At 35.7% G+C, this 7,880-nt stretch overlaps 2 non-coding genes across 2 annotated transcripts; both read left to right on the forward strand.

The window, feature by feature from the left end:
• The first annotated feature begins 1,513 nt into the window (after positions 1-1,513).
• Trnag-ccc (transfer RNA glycine (anticodon CCC)) lies at positions 1,514-1,599 on the forward strand. Its single transcript is given in 2 exon segments — positions 1,514-1,550; positions 1,563-1,599. It is a non-coding gene; the product is annotated as a tRNA-Gly (tRNA).
• Positions 1,600-3,142: 1,543 nt separating this feature from the next.
• On the forward strand, positions 3,143-3,234 carry Trnam-cau (transfer RNA methionine (anticodon CAU)). The gene is given in 2 exon segments: positions 3,143-3,180; positions 3,198-3,234. It is a non-coding gene; the product is annotated as a tRNA-Met (tRNA).
• Positions 3,235-7,880: the final 4,646 nt, after the last annotated feature.

Here is a 7,880-nt window from a genome sequence, read left to right on the forward strand (position 1 = left end):
GGTATCTTAGGTGTACGCACTTTTTGTAAGTTTATATATAAGTGGTCGATTTGCTATCAAACGCTTGTCGCTCATGATTTAAGTTTCCGTATCAAAATAGAGGACATCACGGTTTACTCAGTAATCCGCAGAGGAATATTATAAGCAATTGGGACGATAGAAGATTGTTCTATCGCTATACAAGTATACATATATATCCTATTTACGTAAGTGCTTGTACATAATACATATGTGTGACAATCACAACACATAACGCGACTCGAGTAATTACAATTAGGGTAATCGGAATTACATTTTGCTAATGTGTATTAAGTTTCACAATAGGTACTGGGATATCAGCTGCGTTGTTTTGTTATCTCAATGTATTAATATGGATCCACGTCCACGCTGGAGGCATATTTTGCAGACGTAGGTGCGTCAGTTTGAAGCTAGGTGGTGCACAGAACTCGACGCTAAGCGCGACGAGCTGAAGGCCAGACCACCTGTGACCATACTTTACAGTTATGTCGGAGGGGTACTGTCTTGCAGAGAGTGTGGTCGCACATTTACTGCGCAAATTGGCTACATCTGTCACCTGAGAACGCACCAGCGACGCTCTCGGCGGTCGAAAACGGTTAGGAGATGATGATGATGATGAATATCCAAATATCTAGATATGTTTTCATTAATTATTTTTACCTTTAGGACTTATGCCGTTGTAGGTTCTTCGTGAGTGTGACGTCACGCCTAAGGGGTTAGGTTTGCCAGAGAAAACTACTTTAACTTTCTAAGTGAATTGAATTTTCACGCCAATCCGAACGTATCTACTGATATCAGAATAATACCTAACTAATGTGAAAAAGAATTTCAAATAGATTGTTAAAGAAAATTTACTAAGATCTTTCGACAAGATGGCGCCATATCATCAAAATGTGGCGCCATCTTACCGGGCATCGGGTGAAGGTTGTGGCGCCATAGCTCGAAACGATGCCGCCACTTTTTGATATTTAACAATTTTAACACATTTCAGTGAAATAATAAGGGTCAAAGTCAAATGGCGTTCTTAAAGTTTTAATCATGTGTCGAAAGATGGCAGTAAATTTACTGCAGCTACAAAGTTTTCTTGGGCAAATTTTCTTTCAAATTCTCTTTGCTGATGTCATTCAAATATCGAGCATTTCGCTCGTACTTGTCCGTACATGTATTGGCTAGAGCGAGACGCATGAAGACTATATAACTTGATTCAAACATAATTCTGATGTCAGTGTACGTGCGAATTAGCCTGTTTGATTGTCATTGCTGATGGCAAGCACTAGGGCTAAGGTGGTCGGCTCTTTATCATTTGTCACCATGCCTGTCACGTCCTAACATATACGTAACTGCAAAGGTCACGGGCATAGTGACAGTGATAAAAATGAACCCATGCTGCCACCGCTGATGGCAAGCAGTTAAAGTTCCAATCCTTGCAAAATGTTGTGCAATTTTTGACGTCATTTTGCGGCACAAGATCGTGATATTCGCTGCGTGGTGCATAGACTCGTTAGCTCAGTTGGTAGAGCGCCGAATTCCCAATATTGACTCTACTATCGGAGGTCGGAGGTTCAAATCCTTCACGAGTCAGTTTTTTTTATTTTTACTCTGCGTTAGTCCTTATATCTTTTTGAAAGCCACGTCTATCACATATAACCCTAATATATTAATATTGAAATACCTAGGTGTTTTTTTAAAGTTATGCCGCTTAAGTGCTTCGTTAGTATGACGTCACGATTTACTCCCTCGAGTACCAGCACGGCTTGCCAGTTGACATTTACGTTAGCCACTGCGTGAACTCGATCGCATTGTCCCTATCGCACCAATATATTAGTGCGAGCGAGTTGGACTGCGATCGAGTTTACACAGTTCCTAATGAAAACATCAACTGTCAACTCGTACGGCTACAGAAGGTTAACTTGCGTATCAACGAAAAAAGCGGTCAAGTGCGAGTCGGACTCGCCCATGAAGGGTTCCGTACCATTTATGACGTATTAAAAAAAAACTACTAACTAGATCTCGTTCAAACCAATTTTCGGTGGAAGTTTGCATGGTAATGTATATCATTTTTTTTTTGTTTTTTCATTCTGTTATTTTAGAAGTTACAGGGGAGGGACACACATTTTTCCACTTTGGAAGTGTCTCTCGCGCAAACTATTCAGTGTAGAAAAAAATTATATTATAAACCTCAATATAATTTTTGAAGACCTATCCATATATACCCCACACGTATGGGTTTGATGAAAAAAGTTTTTTTGACTTTCAGTTCTAAGTATGGGGAACCCCCAATATTTATTGTTTATTTTTCTATTTTTGTGTAAAAATCTTAATGCGGTTCATAGAATACATCTGCTTACCAATTTTGAACGGTATAGTTCTTACAGTTTCGGATAAAAGTGGCTGTGACATAAACGGACAGACAGACGGACATGACGAATCTATGAGGGTTCCGTTTTTTGCCATTTGGCTATGGAACCCTAAAAACGATCTGGATGTTATAAATTCGGAATTGAATTTTGAGTGTCATCGCTAAAGTTTTTCTAGCAAAAACGAGACATTGACAAAATTAAATATCGAAAAACCTGTCATCGATAACCAAAGCACAAAAGTTCGACATAATAATTTTATATATTTCTCATATTTATTGTACCTGATTATAAAAGCGAAAACTATTGTAAATAGTAGGCACCCTGAAGACATTAAAAATTATAAATATCTTATCTTATACCTTTAAACGAGCAATTCTAATTATTTCGAATATATATTTCGAGGATCTCGGAAACGGCTCTAACGATTTCGATGAAATTTTCTATATAGGGGTTTTCAGGGGTGAAAAATCGATCTAGCAAGGTGTTATCTTTGAGTTTTTATATGTTTTCCGAGCAAAGCTCAGTTTGCCAGATATTGAACTTGGCTACTGCTATTTTGCGAACGTTAGATATTCTCTATAGAGTTGAGGTGCCTACGCGTCGATAACAATTATGTTGATATTTCATTTTTATTTCATCCGAGTGCCATCACGTTTTAAGCGCGATCGCTATTAGAATCCTTGCATCATATTGTGCAATACATTTTTGACGTCAGTTTGCGCCATGCAAATCATACTATCATGATATTCACTCCATGATGCATAGACTCGTTAGCTCAGTTGGTAGAGCGCCGAAATTCATGATAAACTCAATTCTATACTATCGGAGGTCGGAGGTTCAAATCCTTCACGAGTCAGAATTTTTGTTTTTATTTTCAGTTTCTCCCCTTAACGATAACGTATATATATATATATATATATATATATATAGTCCCATTACTATTTATGTTTAAATTTTTAAAATGAAAAAAATAAATGTAATGTCCTACTATCTGATAGAACTCTTTTACGGATATGAAAAAGTTATTTTAACTTAGTTAGTCAAAAGGTTTTTTTTTTATAGTTGTTCAATTTGAAGCTGGCCCCGAGCGGAGAAGCTTTTGTCTATTGGTAAGTAAAACCGCGCGTGCCACTACCTGCAAAAAAAGGTCATATAATTCTAATTGGCACCTAAGCGCGGGCTAGTCCAACGCTCAAAAAACCAAAGTAACTCTCCGATAACGCGCCTTTGTTTCGTCGAGATGCGAAATATTTGGAATATATTTGGCACACATTATGTAAGTCTGTGTCCCAAAGTGGGACAAGTAACGTAAATAAATAAAAAACTAAGCATAGGGATCACATTTGGGGGTTCACTCATTTAGAGTTGTCAGAATCTCAAATATGAATTGTGAAGTGCGAAGTACGGAACACTTGGGGTGCGAGTTCGACTCACACTTGGACGGTTTTTTGATGTTAAGGACTCACTGGGCTATATGCTACGTACGTGTGACGTCACTATTTAAGCAATGAATGTCGAGATCCTTGCTTCATATTGTGCAATATATTTTTGACGTCATTTTGCGCCATACGATCGTGATATTCGCTTCATGATGCAGAGACTCGTTAGCTCAGTTGGTAGAGCGCCGAACTTCATGATAAACTAAGCTCTTTACTATCGGAGGTCGGAGGTTCAAATCCTTCACGAGTCAGGTTTTTGTTTTTTATTTCGTTTTTAAAACAACTAAATTAAATAATTTTAAAAACTAAATACTAATGGTGTCTTGGTCCTCATCCCTAGCTATTCGAAATTTAAATATAACAGTTTTGTTTTAAAACAAGTCCTTGAACAGAAGTTTTTAAACTGTACAGCCCAAAATGGTCTTATTTGATGTAATCTTTTGCTACTGACGTACAAGTCGTCAAGTTCTTATATTCCTTTAAGAAACACTTTTTAACAAAAAAAGCCGAATTTACAAAACAGTTATAGTACATTGTGCAACGAGGGGGGTGAGTGAAATTTTGGATACGAGGGTGGTAATTCCCGACAGCCGCAGGCTGGAGAATTAAAGAACCGAGTTTTCAATATTTTTACCCCCGGAGTTACACAGAATGTTTTTCATCACACTTGCGAAGAAAAAACTAAATTTTAAGCAAAATTATTCTTAAATACGGCGACATATTAAATATTCGTCCGCCATTTTGTAATTTCTTGACGGATTAGGCAGCAAAGGCACAGACCTATTCGGCATTCAGCCACAATTGAAAATTATGTAAAAATATTTTAAACGGCTGTTAAATTAATCAAATTAAATAATTTTAAACGTAAACAAAAATGTTAAATTATAAACGTCAGTATTTTAAAAGTAAAACTCATTTACAGTACATATGCTGCTACTTTACCGCACTAGTGCGAAAATTAGCATATTACGTTACTGTGTCGAACATTTAAAGGGCCATATGTACTGTAAAACGTTGTACGATACATGTGCGAATAGGTAATTCGCAACTCGTGTCAATTTAAAACACTCCCTTCGGTCGTGTTTTAATTTATCGCCACTCGTTTCGAATTTCCTATATTTCGCACTTGTATCGTAATGTACTATTATGCAACTTGGTTTGTTTGAATAAGTGATATATTTAAAAAAAAGCGATAACTCCCTATAAGTAGTTTTAGCTCGTTTTTCAAAATCCATAACTCCCGCGGGAAAAATAGCCCTTTGTCCTTCAGTACACCTGCATGAAAAAAGATTTCTTTCGGGAGAAAAAATATAAAGCTTTTGATCGGCACTTCCATTTCACCAAACAATGCATTCGGAGAAATCCTGTTTCTGTCATTACTTGACGTTGTTATACGTAGTTGTATTATATTCATAACGCTTAAAACCTCCAAGAAAGCCTTCCATTACCGTTCGTATTATGAGGCACAATACAAAGGCTAAACATTCAAGTCCTTTGATACGAAACTCTGGGGTATGCTGCGCTTAGCAAAACAATGAATTTTGATCCCTGCGTGTGGGAAGTGAGGTTTTCAATAATAACGCTATTAATTTTGCCGCCTCTCTAGCGGCTGTGGATTACACCGAAACTAATAAAAATACAGGGAATAAATCACATTATTTTTTTAAAGATTTTGATCTGATTTATTTAAGTAGTTACGAGTATACTATAATATATAAATAATTAACTGGAATAGATAACTTAAGTGTACTAAAAATAAATTGGGATTAGTACCGCCGTTACGGAGCCTATTTAGACTAGAGGTTAAAGCTCCATCACGAAAGCTGAAGACGCCCGGTTCACTCGAGAGCTTAATATATGACATATCTTTCAGTGTATAACAAAAAATAATTTAGAGACAAAAAATATTGGTATTGTATTTAGTTACAATTAGTGAGTGAGAGAGGATGAGTGTTTCTAGGAACCAGCGTATTAAGGCTGTCTGAATCTTAAATTAGGCTTTATGAGCCTTAGAGTCCTTAGACATAACATAATCTCCATACAACCACGATGAGTATATTGAGTATTATTTGTTTGTGATATGAATAGTTAGAAGCGGCCTTTAGGTATGGCTGTATTTGGCTATGCAATGTAAAATACTCTTCTACACACATGTTCGAAGTGTATGTCTAACATGTGTATTTTTACTAAGTACCTATCTATAATCCTGATATTCTACAATTTACCATCGTCCACACTGATAATTTATAAACCATATCACAAAGAGTTAAGGCCCACTTTTGGTACGCAAAATTACAGATTTCATTATTTGTCATAGGCCTTACTTTGCGTCGCGCCACCTTGTCCCGGCTCTGTAGTGCTATGATGGTCGGCTCTTTATCATTTGTCACCATGCCTGTCACGTTCTAAAAAGTAATTGCGAAAGTAACGCATGACATGACAGGTGATAAAATGCGGCCATGATACCGCTGCTAAGCTAATCTCATCCAGAAGTGACCCGCAATCTTCCGAATGTCGTCCACCCAACGAGCCAATGACGCCGACGAGTCATTACGTCACGGTGTAAGTCCCATCCTCAAACCCGTTTCCCAACAAGTGCGATAAATCCAGCAAGCCCACAATACGCGCGTTATTGGGCTTATTAATAAGCGGTCGGCCCGTGAATGGAAGGCGTTATTCATAGATAAAGGCGTTTGTGATTTGAGCACATTTGACGGCTATGTCATGGAACAATAAAATTAGTTCTAACTATAAAAAAATTGTTTAAGGTATTTAAATAAAAGTTAACAAAATCTACCCTCAAATGGCTGCCTAAGCCAGTTGAGGGCAGGTAGATGAAAACATTACATGATCAAATAATGTAGGTTAAAGTCAGGTCGTTCAGTCACAGATCCAGGCGGTTTTGTATTCATATTCTATAATAATGATTTAATTTTAATTTAATTTAATTTATTGGATATCTCATTTGTATTGATTGTTTTTTGTATTGTTTTATTTTATTTAATTGAATTTGATAATTATTATCTTAATAAATTGTACTCACTTCAATTGACACTAATCTAATTATATATATTACCTTTTTGACATGTAAAATGTGTAATAATATAATATTCTGACACTCTGAAAAATACAGTTCAATAATCAACACAGTTTAAATATCCAACAAAATTAAATTAAATCATTATAATAATATTCTGACATGTCATAAGAGGCATTATAAACACACAAATAAATGCCTGTACCAAGAGTCGAACCCGGGTAATAGAATTGAATTTGTTTTGTTTTAACCATAACAAAAACAAATCTGTTCCATTAAGTACTGATTTAAATGTCATTGGAAGTAATTAGTAGGTACTTACCTATTAGCATTAGGTCGGTAGGATTCAACTTGTTAAATTAACTACTTTTTTTTAACCGACTTCAAGATTTCAAAAGGAGGAGGTAATCAATACGGTTGTATGTTTTTTTTATGTGTGTTACTTCATTATTTTTTTAAAAAATTTTTCTTAATGAATTTGTATATATGTTCAGATTGGTCCCGTTTTTGTTAAAACTCAGTTCTGATGATGGGATCCATGAGGAACCGAGGGAACTCTTCAAATGTGAAAGGCATACATATGGTGATTTTTGAATTTTCATCAACAAATCAAGCATATTAACAAATTCATATGAAACATTACACAATGACGTCACGGTCAAGTGACCTACTTTTTTATATTTCTATCCTATTTATTATATAGAACTTGTGTTTAAAAATAACTGCTATCTATGTTTTTCTAATAATTATCTGGTGCTTTATTTCATACATGGTGTGAAATAATTTATTTTAAATACAGTAGAATACCCTATTACGAGTATCTTACCAGTCAACCATAGGGCAGATCTGAAATGTGTCAAGATGGGTGTAGTGACAAAAAAAAAATTACCTCCTTTTCTACATAATTAGGCGTAAGTAGCTGTCTTTTTAATTTCATTGTATGAAATCCAAAATCAACAATCATCTTTCTTTCACCCGGTCTCCCTCATTGAAGTCGGTTATTTTTTCTTAAAAATTATTTATTAA

Source organism: Cydia pomonella, chromosome 5, assembly GCF_033807575.1.
Source record: "Cydia pomonella isolate Wapato2018A chromosome 5, ilCydPomo1, whole genome shotgun sequence".
Taxonomy (NCBI): domain Eukaryota; kingdom Metazoa; phylum Arthropoda; class Insecta; order Lepidoptera; family Tortricidae; genus Cydia; species Cydia pomonella.